Source organism: Hemicordylus capensis, chromosome 10 (assembly GCF_027244095.1).
Source record: "Hemicordylus capensis ecotype Gifberg chromosome 10, rHemCap1.1.pri, whole genome shotgun sequence".
NCBI lineage: Eukaryota > Metazoa > Chordata > Lepidosauria > Squamata > Cordylidae > Hemicordylus > Hemicordylus capensis.
Genome location: NC_069666.1, coordinates 29,515,176 through 29,528,204, shown reverse-complemented (window position 1 = coordinate 29,528,204; position 13,029 = coordinate 29,515,176). Strand labels below are relative to the sequence as shown.

At 45.4% G+C, this 13,029-nt stretch overlaps 1 protein-coding gene across 8 annotated transcripts in view; it reads left to right on the top strand.

Annotated features, from left to right (window-relative positions):
- TCF12 (transcription factor 12) overlaps positions 1-13,029 on the top strand; it is a 158,538-nt gene that overhangs the window by 15,274 nt on the left and 130,235 nt on the right. For 2 of the 8 annotated variants that reach the window (XM_053272094.1, XM_053272095.1), the window contains exon 2: positions 11,384-11,445. The exons of the other annotated variants lie outside the window; for them this stretch is intronic. The gene's annotated coding sequence lies outside the window, so the exon portion shown is untranslated. The remainder of the gene's footprint in view (positions 1-11,383; positions 11,446-13,029) is intronic. 8 annotated transcript variants of the gene reach the window in all.

Sequence of the window (13,029 nt, the reverse complement as noted above, 5' to 3'; positions counted from 1 at the left end):
AAGAGAGCCAGCATGGTGTAGTGGTTAGAGTGCTGGACTAGGACCGGGGAGACCCGAGTTCAAATCCCCATTCAGCCATGAGACTAGCTGGGTGACTCTGGGCCAGTCACTTCTCTCTCAGCCTAGCCTACTTCACAGGGTTGTTGTGAAAGAGAAACTCAAGTATGTAGTACACCACTCTGGGCTCCTTGGACGAAGAGCAGGATATAAAATGTAATAAACAAAAAATATGTTAGCAGAGTGGTTAGGAAGTATTGCTTGAACTTACGATGCAGTGAACATAATATGAAATATCTGAAGAACATGAAATTACAAATGGGAGCTTAGAAACTTATTACAATTAAAAATGATCAAAGATCTTTGTATACTTGAACCAGAGTTATACATTTGTTGTGTTTTGTGAAGTAATTGTGTTAAAGCCTTTGCAACTGAATACGACTTCTGTCAGGTGGGAAAAATATTCCCAAATCAATTTCCTCTGGAAAACAGCCTTGTCCATTGTTATATTTTGAAGTTAATAGATTAAATTCTCTTTGACAGTTGGAGATATGTACCAGTGTCTTGCCTGTGGGCATGATCTAATAATCATGGCCATGGTAACAAGTTGTTTAAAGATTTAGTAATCCATGGTGTTTTTTGGGAGTGGGGGTTGGTTTTGGACAAAATGTATTCTGACTGCAAAAAGACGTAGGACTGTGCTAATAGTCTATCTTCTGTCATGCTCTGTATTTTCCAAGTTTCAGTAACTTGGAGTGTAGAACTAGGTGGGATGACACCTTCAAGAGAGATGAACAAGCTTTTCAAGATGCTTGTGGACATGGCCACTTCATTACTCCCGTCTTAATTCCAGATCATTTACAAACATGTTAAAAGCACCAGTCCCAGTACAGAGTCTTGGGGAACTGCACTGCCTGCCCTCTATTCTGAAAATTGTCCATTTATACCTTTTTTCTGCATTCTGTTCTTGAAACTGTTACACATTTTATAAAAAGATGTGTCCCATGATCATAAATCTATAAAAGGATCTTATCCCATGATTGCTACATTTACTTAAGAGCCTTTGGTGAGGGGCTTTGTTATAACTTTTTTTGAAAGTCCAGTGGCAACTGGATCACCTCTGTCGACATGCTTGTCCACACTCTCAAGACTCTAAAAGGTTAATGAGGCAGGATTTATCTTGGCAGAAGTCATGCTGAGTCTCCTTGAGCGGAGCTTGTTCTTCCACATGCTTAATAATTTTTATGTTTTCCCTCAATTTACTTGGAAAAGAATTTAAACTAATCGGCCTTCAACTTCTTGGATGCTCCCCAGGCCCTGATCTTCTTTAAAAATAAAATAGTATTACAATGGATATTGCCTAGTCCTCTGGTGCGGAGCCCAATTTTAAAGGCCAAGCTACATACTTTTATACAGGTATGGGTCCCATATAATCTTCTGTAGTGAAGATTGGTAAGCATCCCTTCCACTCCCTTATCAGCTAATGGTTACACTACTTCTCTGACTTCAAAGAGGTTTTTCTTGGTCACCTTGATGTTTTAAGCACACGGTCCTCAAATTCTCTTTTCTATCTCTCTCTCTCAACCGAGAAGCGGTCAGCCTAGGAATGGGATGTATCTGTTGCATCCTTTAATGTCGTCTCTGTGTGTCTTGGTGACTCTTTCTGTCTCTCCAGGTCAGCTTGGCCTTTGAGGGGGCAAACCTGCCCAATGGGGTCCATGGGATCTTCTATGCCAGGGCTTGGCTACTTGGGCCCTCCAGCTGTGTTGCCTCCCCGTCCCCTGTGGTCAGCAGTTCGGGATAGTGGCAGTTGTGTCCAGCAACAGCTGCTAGTTTTCTTTTTTCATAACTAATTCATTAGTTTGAAGTTTTTAGGGGGTTATTTATTTGAAAAATGAAGTTTTAAGAGTTCTACTTTTTTTTTTTTTAAAGGAAGCTGGGTTTAAGCGGGGGCAGGGGGAGGTTGTATTGTACCCTTCTCACCCTGTTAAATCCACACAGGCACTGTTGAACTCTCCTGGCTGCTTTGTTGTGGTGGCTGCTTTGTGCTAGAAAGGGAGGGGGAATGCACATACTTCTTGCCTGTGGGCTTCCCGGTGGCATCTGGTGGGCCACTGTGTGAAGCAGGATGCTGGACTAGATGGGTTTTCTTGGGCCTGGTCCAGCTGTTCTCCTGTGCTCATAGAGTTGGTTCCCTGGCAGTCTAGCTTTAAATGTATCCCTGACTACCAGTTTCCTTCTGTGATAAATCAGAATAGGAGGACCTTATGACTCAGCTACTGGGCTGCACCAGATGACAGTTGGTGCTTATTGAATGGAGAAGAGGGCTGCATTGAATCCTGGGAAGGGTGGCTTTCTTTGCCTAAGAGTGGACAGTACCTCAGTTTGTGTTGATGATCTTGCTGTCTATTTTGGTTCTAATTCATGTTTAGCTTTGTGTTCGTTATTAGATTTGATGTGGTGGGGCTCGTTCCTGGGTCCACTTAACCTATCAGTCAGACACAAGGATTGAGAATTATTAATTGAGGCTTTATTGCTTTGCAGACAGCAATAGGTAATCAATAGGCACATGCTCTCAAACCAATTACAATTTGGTTACAGGTGCATCTTACATTTATACAAACAATCTAAATGGTGCTGACACCCTAGACACAGTATGGTGGTCCAAGTATTTAGTATGCATGTGAATGATTCATTGTTCATCTGGTGATTACTCCTTATTTGGTTAGATCCTGTTTTCTTAACTGTGTCAGCGAAAAACAGTGAGAACCTTGACTATGTTAACAAGTTTCATAGATACAATTTTGCTACAGTAAAGGCAGTGATGTAAATTATGTCCCTGGGCTGGGGTTAGAAATGGGCTTTCTAAGTAAAATGGAGTTGCTTTGGTTTTCTAAACACATCAGATTTAACACCATATCTAGTTTCCCCTAGGATTGTATCTTGCTCACAGTTTCAATTTTTAAAGCTGAACTTGTATTTTCTTTAACTTACATTCAGTCTTCTAAATTTAAAAGTTATTTGGATATAAAACTATCCCCATTTTTTATTTTTTATTTTTTTGCTTTGGATTATATTCTGTTCGTGTTAATTTTGAGTTTTGTGCTTACTTTAAAACATGCTGGCTTTAATTTAAAAAACAAGTTTTGTGTGAGTGCATTTAAAACAAACTTGGAAGAAAAATGTAAACCTTACCAAATATTACAAAGAACTTCAGCTTTTCTAATGTAGCTCAGACTCTTCTGTCTAGCAGAATCACATTGTTTAAGAACATAAGAACAGCGGCGCTGCTGGATCGGGCCCAAGGCCCGTCTAGCCCAACATCCTGTTTCACACAGTGGCCCACCAGATGTCTCTGGGAAGCCCACAGGCAAAAGTGGAGGGATGCCCTCTCTCCTGCTGCTGTTGCTCCCCTGCAACTGGCATCTTGCCTCTGAGGCTGGAGGTGGCCTCTAGCCCCTCAGACTTGTAGCCCTTGATAGGCTTGTCCTCCATGAATTGTTCTCCTGCATTCTTGATTGGGGCTTTGGTAATTCTGTGATGTGTATGCCAGTTCCAGCTGCCTCAATGCTCTCTCCTGGTGTAATTGTTGTTCTTGGTAGTGTCTCCTTCCCACACTTTTTGTGGGAGAAAGTGTCTTCACTATGACTTGACCTTGACCTTTTCCGGCAAGTAAAGCAGTTCTCAGAAGCCTTTGGCAATACTATCCTTGACTGTCACTTCCCCCCTCATGCCTTTGAAAAATCCTTGTTAACTTCCCTGTTACGCATTAAATACAGTAGTGTTGTTTTTTAATTTGTGTATTATCTATTTCATAATTGTACTGCCCTCCAAAACGCATTACTGCTTACATGGTTGCAATTAGACATGCTCATGCTGTAATTCTCCTTTCCTAATGTCTCTTTTCTAAAGCCTATATAAATTAATGGGAACATTTAGCGGCTTCAGGGTGAATTCCTGTTGGAAGATGAGAAATTGATCAAGTGTCAGACTGAAGTTGGTGGCCTCATGTTCTTTTAACCTGACTTCTGACCACTCTTAGCACATTAGTCTCATGCTCTTGGTGTATGCATTTTTTGTAATCGCACCCTTGCATTATCGCTGTCTGTCCTATTAGAATAGCTTTGAGTGGGGCCACTTTGGTGTGGGCCTCAAGATAAAATCAGGATTGTGGTTCGTCTTGGTTAACACAATCTTCTCATAGCACAGTAGTGACTAGGCAGCTATCTTGTCTGGCATGTGTTCTTGTACTAACATGTATCCGTAGTCGTTTGAAGGTGCTCACTTACACAGGTGCTTCAGAAAGGAAGAGCATTTGGAATTGTTTGAGGGGGAACAGGCTGTCTTAAACCCTGATGACTTCAGCAGATGCTAAAACTGGTCTTGGATGAAACTGTTGCTTAATTATGCTTTACTAGATTACCCAAGCCTGTCTTTTATCTTGTATCAAACAGTTGTACATTTTACAAACTGCTACTTCTTTATGACAGGATACTAAACATCTTATGGATGTGCCAACTCTCCTCTTTTAAAGCCCCTCTTTCAAACAGGTTACATGTGAAAGTAATGTTTTGAGTGTAAAACTAAACACTGATTTTAAAATATCCTAAAAATGAAACTAATAGAGGAAAAAGTCCTCTGGTGAAATGAGTTGTGCAACCCTGATCTGTGTCTTTCAGCTTAAAGCTTGTGCTGTTTGAGAAGTGTGGTTGGAATCTTGGGATTTGATTGATGCATGGAAATATTCTCCCCCCCACCTTTAGACTACTTGAGTGTTCAAAGCATTCCATAGCTTCTCTCTCTGATCTTTACATCAGCCTTCTAAGGTAGGTCAGTAGTAGTGTCACCATCTTGTGGCTGGAAGGCCAAGGCCAAGAGTAATTTGCCAAGAGTGAGGTCACAGCAGCTGTAAGATTTGACTGCAGATTATTCTGCTCATGTCCTTTGGTGCTGTACTATTGCTTGCTTTTGAATTGTAGGGTTACATAGCATATTTAGTTGTAAAATACTTTTGTTAAATGCTTCATAGCTCTGATTTCTATACCTCAATGTTGATTATGAAATTGGAAGTACTAAGAGTTGGTACTGAAATATGAAAGATTGTTGCAAACAAAATATGTGTACATTGCTTATACAAGTCTAGCTTACAATGTTATTTGGGTAGCTTTTAGCCTGATGTGTGTGATCTGCTCTTTCCTCAAACAAAATGTTGATTAAGGAGTTTCCATTTTAGTACTACAGTATGTCATGTTGGAAGTTGCTGACAGTGTAAAAAAAAATATCTTCAAGTGAAAAAAACCAGCTGAGGCTTAACTCCTGTATATATTATTGGAGAAGCCAGGAATAGATTTCAAGCAATAGGTTTATAATCTTCTGAATGCACTAGAAATGTAGGCAGGGAATTTGGAATCTAAGTCTGCCTCTAGTAAGCATACACATTCATATTAATTGTCTATAAATCTGATCTTTAATAGTGCCATCTTCATAAAAGCCCTCCAGCAATTAAAATCACCCCCCCCTTCGACTCATGATTGTAGCTGAAGTGGATTAAAGCCTTTGTCTCAAGAGCCGCTCACGTGAGGGGAAAAAATGCTGAATCATCCCTGGCGAGCTGCCTGGCTGGGCTTCTCATAAAACTAATCTGTATTTCTGGTAGAAGTAAAATGCTGCCACCACCACCCCTCTTTTTGGCAGAGCTTGAACCTCCCTGGGCTTGGGGTGGAATCCCAGGGAAAACTCTTTATTTTGCTGTTGGATAAGTTAAAAAACCTTCCATGTGTAGGTCTACATGTGATCAGAAAACTGATAGCTGCTGAGCGCGTGATGATTCTTTTGCACCAGAGAAATCCCCTTTCCGGCCTCCCTTTTTCTTGAGTTAAAAACCAACTCTGATAGGCTTGTAAAAAGAAAATAACGAAAAACCAGTTTTATTCAATTTATTACAGACTGCTTCTGTCGGAGGCTTTTAGGTTTTAAATACACTCAAAATACTTAAGTAACAAAAATAAGTTGTCTTCAGCTGCAGTTTCAGTTTGTATTTAGGCACACTGAAGTTTACGGAGTCTTCTGCAATGCCCTAGGTGGATTGAGAGAAGGCTGGTGTATCTTATTTTAATTATGTTGCAGGTAAACAATAATAGAACAGTATCAGGAATATACAAAGCACACACACAAAGAAATATAAGTTTCTAATGCAAAATCCGACTGTTCCCTGTGCTGAATCCCCTTTTCCTTGAAAACTCACCCAACACCTGATGAGAATCAAGCTTCCTGCAATCCTGTTTTTCAAGGATCGGCAGTTATTCCATGAAAGAAACCTCCATACTGGTTTTGACCATGAGGAAGCAAAAACTCCATGTCCCTCACTAATCCTTTCCTCACACGCTTCTCCAGCACAGATGGCCTTTCTTGTTCCCAGAATTCCCAGCAACCGCTCTCTAGGTCCCACCCACCTCGTGTACTGATTGGTTGCCCTGGAGCTCACAAGCCTGTCAGTCAAGTCACTCCCTGTTAACTCTTTAGAGGGAGGAGAGGCTGATCACTACAGCAGCATAGTATGAATTTTGGGTGGAGAGGAAATAATAATTTCTGCATCTACACTGTACCTTGGTGCTGTTTTAACAACTGTGTGCTCATTTTGTTTCAGGCTGGCTCTGGGGATTCAAGTTGTAGGTTTCTGAAAGTGGTATATGGCATTTGTTCAAATAACATATTAATATAGAAATGGGAGACATGGAGTTTATTCTGAACTCCTGACAATGGCCCGGTTTAAATGTAATGTGAAACCATAGCTGGTTAAGCTAAACTGTGGTCAGATTTAAACGTTACTAGCTGGCCCTGCACAGATCATCTGTGCGCTATTTGGGTCGCACCCCCCCCCAATGCCAGCATGCCCGGATTTCTGGCTGGCCCGGCAGCCTGGGGGGGCATGGCCCCCCTGCCACCCGGTTCTCCCCCCACACTTGCCTCCGGTGTCATCCTCCGCTCTGTGCCCCTGGTGCTCTTCAGGAGCCTGCTGCCTTGCCACCGCAGCTGGGTCCAAAACCGCCACCGCCTCACCACCGGAGCCGAGTGCACCGGCTCCCTGTCCGTTCCCTCCTGCCGCCGCCTCCTGACTCCTTGGCGTGGCCGGGCCTGCCGCCGCCGCCATTTCCCCTGGCAGCAGCCAATGGCCTCCTGTGAGCCTCTGCTGCCCAGCCAATCTGGAGAGCCTCCGACGCCCAGCCAGTCCACTGCATGCTGGGATGCATCCCCACAGGCACGTCTACGAGGATTAATATAATAGATGTGGAGTCAGAGTTGAACCCTGATTTTATGTGTTATCCCCTTCCTAGTCTCGTGTGTGTGCTTCCCTTTCTGCTCAGTGGGAAGAAGAAGGATTCTGCTTTGAGATGTGGCCTAGGGGATCTGTTGTGATGTGTGAGTGAGGATTGTTTGGTTCATTCCAGCTGGAATTTCCAAATAAACCAGAATCTGAAGTTGGAATTTGGACGCTGGCTAGGATAAGCCAGGATCATCTAGTCACGACAGATCCTAGTTCATTCTAAGCCTGGATTGCCGGCTTAGGGCTTCTCTTTAGCCCTTTTGCAAATAGCATAATGGGGCTGCTTGGAACATTAAAGCTTTTATCCTCTCTAATAAAACGCTTGGTGTCCGTCCGTGGACGGACACCAAGCGTGTGTCCGTGCCTCCCTGCCCTGTTCTGCGCCTGCGCGAAGCGCAGGCGCAGAACAGGGCAAGGGAGACATGCTCGCCGGCACCCGGCAGCCATCTTGGGCGGCCAGAAGCGGCTGCCCCGAAGAAGCCGGAGAGGAGGAGGCGGGAAAGTGACGGAGGTGGCGGCGGACCCGCCGCCTCGGCCAAAATAGATGGAGGCCGGGGGCGGAGCGGAGGCCATGTAACCTTAAAAAAAAATTTACTCCCGCCGCCGACCGCCCACCCTCCCTCCCAGCTGCCGAGTCCCCCTTACCCTGGCCGACTGCTGTCGGCCGAAGACAGCCCTTAATTTAAGAGGCAGAGAGGAGCTCGCAAGCAGAGCTCCTCTCTGTGCAAAGCCTCTTGCCGAACTGCCGCTTTTGGACGCAAGTGCCCAAAGCGGCAGTTCGGCAAGAGGCTTTGCACAGAGAGGAGCTCTGCTTGCGAGCTCCTCTCCGCCTCTTAAATTAAGGGCTGTCTTCGGCCGACAGCAGTCGGCCAGGGTAAGGGGGACTCGGCAGCTGGGAGGGAGGGTGGGCGGTCGGCGGCCGCGGGAGTAAATTTTTTAAAAAAAGTTACATGGCCTCCGCTCCGCCCCCGGTCTCCGTCTCCCATGCCTGGCGGGGGCAAGTGCCTGGGCCGATTTGGCCCTTAAAGGTAGGGGGGGAATGGCGGAGGGGGGCCAGGAGCGCCGTTACTAGCGCCCGTTATTCAACGGGCCAAAATTCACTTGTTAAATAATAGTTCTTCTGCCTCTGAACATTCTAGCCTAGGCACCCCGGTTAAATTTCCAGGTGCTGCGGCTCCCTCGCACCTGGGATTTGCCAAGCCCCGCGCTCTCGCTCTGGGAGGTGGAGCAGGAAGAAAGGGATCTTCCGCGCTGCCCAGAGGGAGCACGAGGCTGCTCCTGCCCTTTCTGTTTGGGGGCTGGGAAGGTCAGCCAGGCAAGGTGACAGCTGTTGCCTCCAGAAGCAGTTACTGCTGCCTCTGCTTGCTTGTCCTTTCTCTCTCTGGGGGCACAGCAGGGAGGATTGGGTGCCTTGACATTGCCCTGGAAAAGAGAGTGCAAACTGCTGCCTCTGCTTGGAAGGGCATCCAGTGTTCCCTCTGACAGGGAATTCCAGATGTTATTGATGGCAACTCCCACAATTCCTAGCCAAAGGCCATCCCAGCTGGGAATGCTGGGAGATGTAGTCGGCAACATCTGGAATTCCCTGTCAGAGGGCATGCTGATGGCATCCTCCCTCGCTCCCTCTCGGTGGTGCCCAGAGCTAGAGCACAGGTGTGCAAGCAGAGAGAGGCAGCTGCTTGTGCAAGGAGCAGCCATCGCCCTCCCAGTCGTCTGCCCTTTGCCTCTGGGCAGCAGAGCCGAGGGCTTGGGGGCTCTGGAGTCTGATCTGCTCAGAGAGGGAGGATCGGCAAGTAGAGAGAGTGACCTTTGCTTCCTCTTGCTCACCCTGCGTGGTCCCCACAGAGACACAGTGAGTGAGCAGGTAAAGCCTCCCAGAGAGATAAGGGGTAGGCAGCTGACTGGAAGCCGTCTTCAGGGTAGCAAAATGTATCGTAACTTTAGTGGTGCAAAATGAGGAAAAGGTTTGTCTTAACTAAACATAACTTGTGTGTGCAGATTCTAAACTTGTTAGTGATGTGGTGTAAAATCTCTGAATATCACTGCCATTGTTTTAATAAAAACATTACTACAACAATAAATTTTTTATATACCACTTTTCAACAAAGTTTTCCAAAGCAGTTTACGTAGCAATAATAAATAAATAAGCTGGCTCCCTATCCCCGAAAGGCTCACAATCTAAAATGAAACATAAGCTAGACACCAGCAACAGTCACTGGAGGTCTTGTGCTGGAGGTGGGCAGGGCCAGTTATTCTCTCCCTGATGAATAAAGAGAATCACCATGTTAAAAAGGTGCCTCATTGCCCCGTTTGCAGTAACTTCCCGAGACGTGTTGAATAGGATGACCAAGTGCAGTGTTAATGTTCAGAGACAACACCCTGTGCCCCACTGACACGTCTGCCATAATTCAGAGAGAGAAGCATTGGCAGAGATCGAGACTAATGCTGCCTGCATTATAGAGGTGCTCTTACCCCTGGGCTTCGGGGCCGAAGTCCTCCACAGCCCCTGGGCGCCCCCAAATCTTCTTTAGTCTATCGCAGGTGACATGGTCGCCCAGGGGAGCATGATGATGCTTAATTTGCAGGGGAAGACCCTCAAAAGGCCTTTAGATCCAGGCTGCAAAATTACCTAGGTGCACCTTGGCACGCTCACTTTAGGGAAGGGGCGAGTTTGCTGATCTCCTCTTTCTCTGAAGCCTGCTGTGCCTCGCAGAATTGGGTTTCTGCGGGTCATGCAACCCTCAGAAGCATATGTCTAGGAGGCACAGCGGGCTTACAGATGAGAGCTTTGTTCTGAAACTAATGGAACGAAGCATTCCGAGGTGTTTCTTTCCTGTGGTAAAACGGCTCTAAGCACCTTGAGGTAGAAAAGAGGTCAAGCTAGATGTCTATGGACAATACACTTGTAATTGAAGATGCATTAATAAAGGGTGTTAAAAAGACTGTTGCTGCCTTTGCTGTGTTAAATGGGTCTCCATTTAAGCAGGTTCTTCTAAAGTGAAACTTGGCATGTTGCTTGAGCTTTATTTACTCTCCTCTGGAGAATCTCTCTGTTTCCAAGGGCTCCCTCAGTTGCTTGGGGGCTATAGCCACACCCACTTGGCCTGGAAGGAATGCTGACTGCTCCTGTCGTTTCTGTGGTCCAGAAAGCATTGAGGTGTGCAGCAGCAGCATCACAGCAGGCATGCCTCATGATCCACGCCTTCCAGCTACAGAGCAGGGTTCCTACTGCTGGTAATCTCAGATCAAGACCCAGGACAGCAGTTCTGCTGTGGGTTTGCCATCGCTGGGGCAGCCCATATCCCCCCCCTCCCCACGCTCCAGGTTCCATTAGCACGTAGCTACAGTTCACCCCCCCCCCCCCGCCAAAGTGACAATGCTGTATAATTGTGCAAGGAAGGGGAAAGCGCAGGAGTGACAGCGCTTATATTTATGTATCCTATCTAGATACCACCTTTATATGTAGGTGGTGTACATAATCCTGATCCCTGAAGGGGAGGTGCCCCAAGAGCTGTTGGGGTGCAAGGCAGGGATTGTGAAGGGCCCCTCACCCAGCCACCCTTTCCCCAGATGCTATGGGGAGTGCAGCTGCTGTAGTTCTCCTCTCACACGGTCCAGGTGCTGGGCAGTACTAGAGCTGCATCCAACCTGGCTATCCAGGGGAGGCAGCTGTAGTCCCAGCAAGGGCAGTCCCTAGTGGAAGCTTCTCCAGTGAAGGGTTAGGGTCCTGGAGGAGGGCCAGATGGGAATGGCACTGGCACATGGGAAGAGGAGACTTCCTTTTTCATATGTGTTTACTATTCCGATCATTTTGGTGTAGCATTTCCCTCACTTAGCTGTCTGATGAGCATACTCAACTGTACTCTCTCTGTATTGGCTCTCATGACTTCAGCTGAGATTTGGGCACTTGACGACAGATGTACCAAGTAACGCGTTATGTATACTATATTAGATACTGTTTAATTGTCTAGGAAGACATAGGATTGTGAGCCTATGAACTCCCCTTGCATGAGGGGATGCCATTAAAAAATTCTATTTGTTGCTGTCTCCATCTGCTTGCAGGGAACAACTGCACCCAATCGTCTTGGATGGTATAGAAGAACTCCATGAAACAGAATAAGCAAGTAAGATATTCCTCCCTCCCCTAATTTAGAGGCAGTGGAACTGAAAGATGTAGCATGGCATCTAACCAGGCTTTCCTGGGGAAAAGGATTGAAAGTCATGCTTAAGATCAGATCTGTGACACAATTTTGAATGTGTTTTTGCTGGAAGAAACTGCCCAGGATTCAGCCCAAGGTCAGGACTGAAAAACCCTGATGAACTCAAACAGCAGTGCACCCCCCGCACCGAATGCCCAACCACTTTGGACACTGGTAGTCTGATATTTCATGCAGGGTATTCAGCTCCCTTTTTAAAAATAAGAAAAAGGCAAGCATTTTCCTGGGCTAGCTTTAATTATTTTGCACAAGCCCAGGCAATTACATGCATCTGTCCAAAGTCTTTCTACATAAGAATTGGCAAAAAGTGGCTATGGGTAATGCAAATGTTTACCTTTTCTATGCCAAGACCTTGTTTATACCCTTGCTGGCCTTCCAGGAAAGCATGTTAGTGTGGCATATAAAGTTCGTCACCCAAACTAGTGTGCACATATGTGCTTTGAATGATCTTTGGGTGTGTAAAGGAGAGCTTATCTTCCAGAACTTACATATGTTTTACTGATTTCTCATTTAGAATATGATTATAGGGATCAAAACGTCAAAAGCTTAAGGACTGTTTGTGTTTCAACTGTGTGTTTATCCAAGTAGGGCTTATCTAACTGCACACTAGGAACTGAAAAGAATCCACTTGGAGAACTCAATTCTGTTCTGTGGCCCACTTTCACAGCCTATGCTTTAGCCTGCAAGTATTAGGTCTGTCCAGTGAAATGAAACACTTTGTGATTTGGGAGTGGAATCAGTATGGCATGAGACATGGCATTGTGCATTTCTCGCTGACCTGCTTCAAGCATATGGTTGTCTCAGGAAATAGCACCCGTTGGTCGTTTGGACGGCTGGTCACCTTGATTTACATGCAGTCTTTGAGAGCCTAATGTAACTTCTGTGAGAAGGGAACGATCAGGCGGCATGGGTCTGCTGGTAGCTGAAGGGGGTCTAATGGGAAACCTGGAAGGGACACCTCCCCAGGTATAACCTTGCATTAGTTTTGGGACAGCAAGTCGTTTTCTCCTTCCTGTTGCTATATAAATGGCTTTGAGGACTTCTTTTGTTGAAAAGGGGCATATAACTCTTCTAAATAATAAATAAATAGAATGACTTGGTAGGCAGCACCACTTCCCTCATACAGGCGCAGATGGTAAAAAATGTTGATTTATAATCCCGACATACATCTGAATAAACCAAAACATAGCCTTGTGGTATCTTGCTCACTTTCATGCTCAGCCAGCCATTTTACCAGCTGGTAGTAATTCTGCACATAGATATCATTGAAAGGACTCACTGAAGTGCAAATGACTAACCTCTATATGTGAAGGCAAAATTACACTCTTCTAGAATAATGTATGTATGTGTTAAAAAATTACACTTATTCTGCAACATATTTTAGAGCTGATCTTTATTTAGACGTTACGGCTGCTTCTAAAAATGTAACTTGTGCTTCTTATTTCTGAACCTTGGCCATATGGTCTTTCATTTCTTCACGTGTCCACAGAT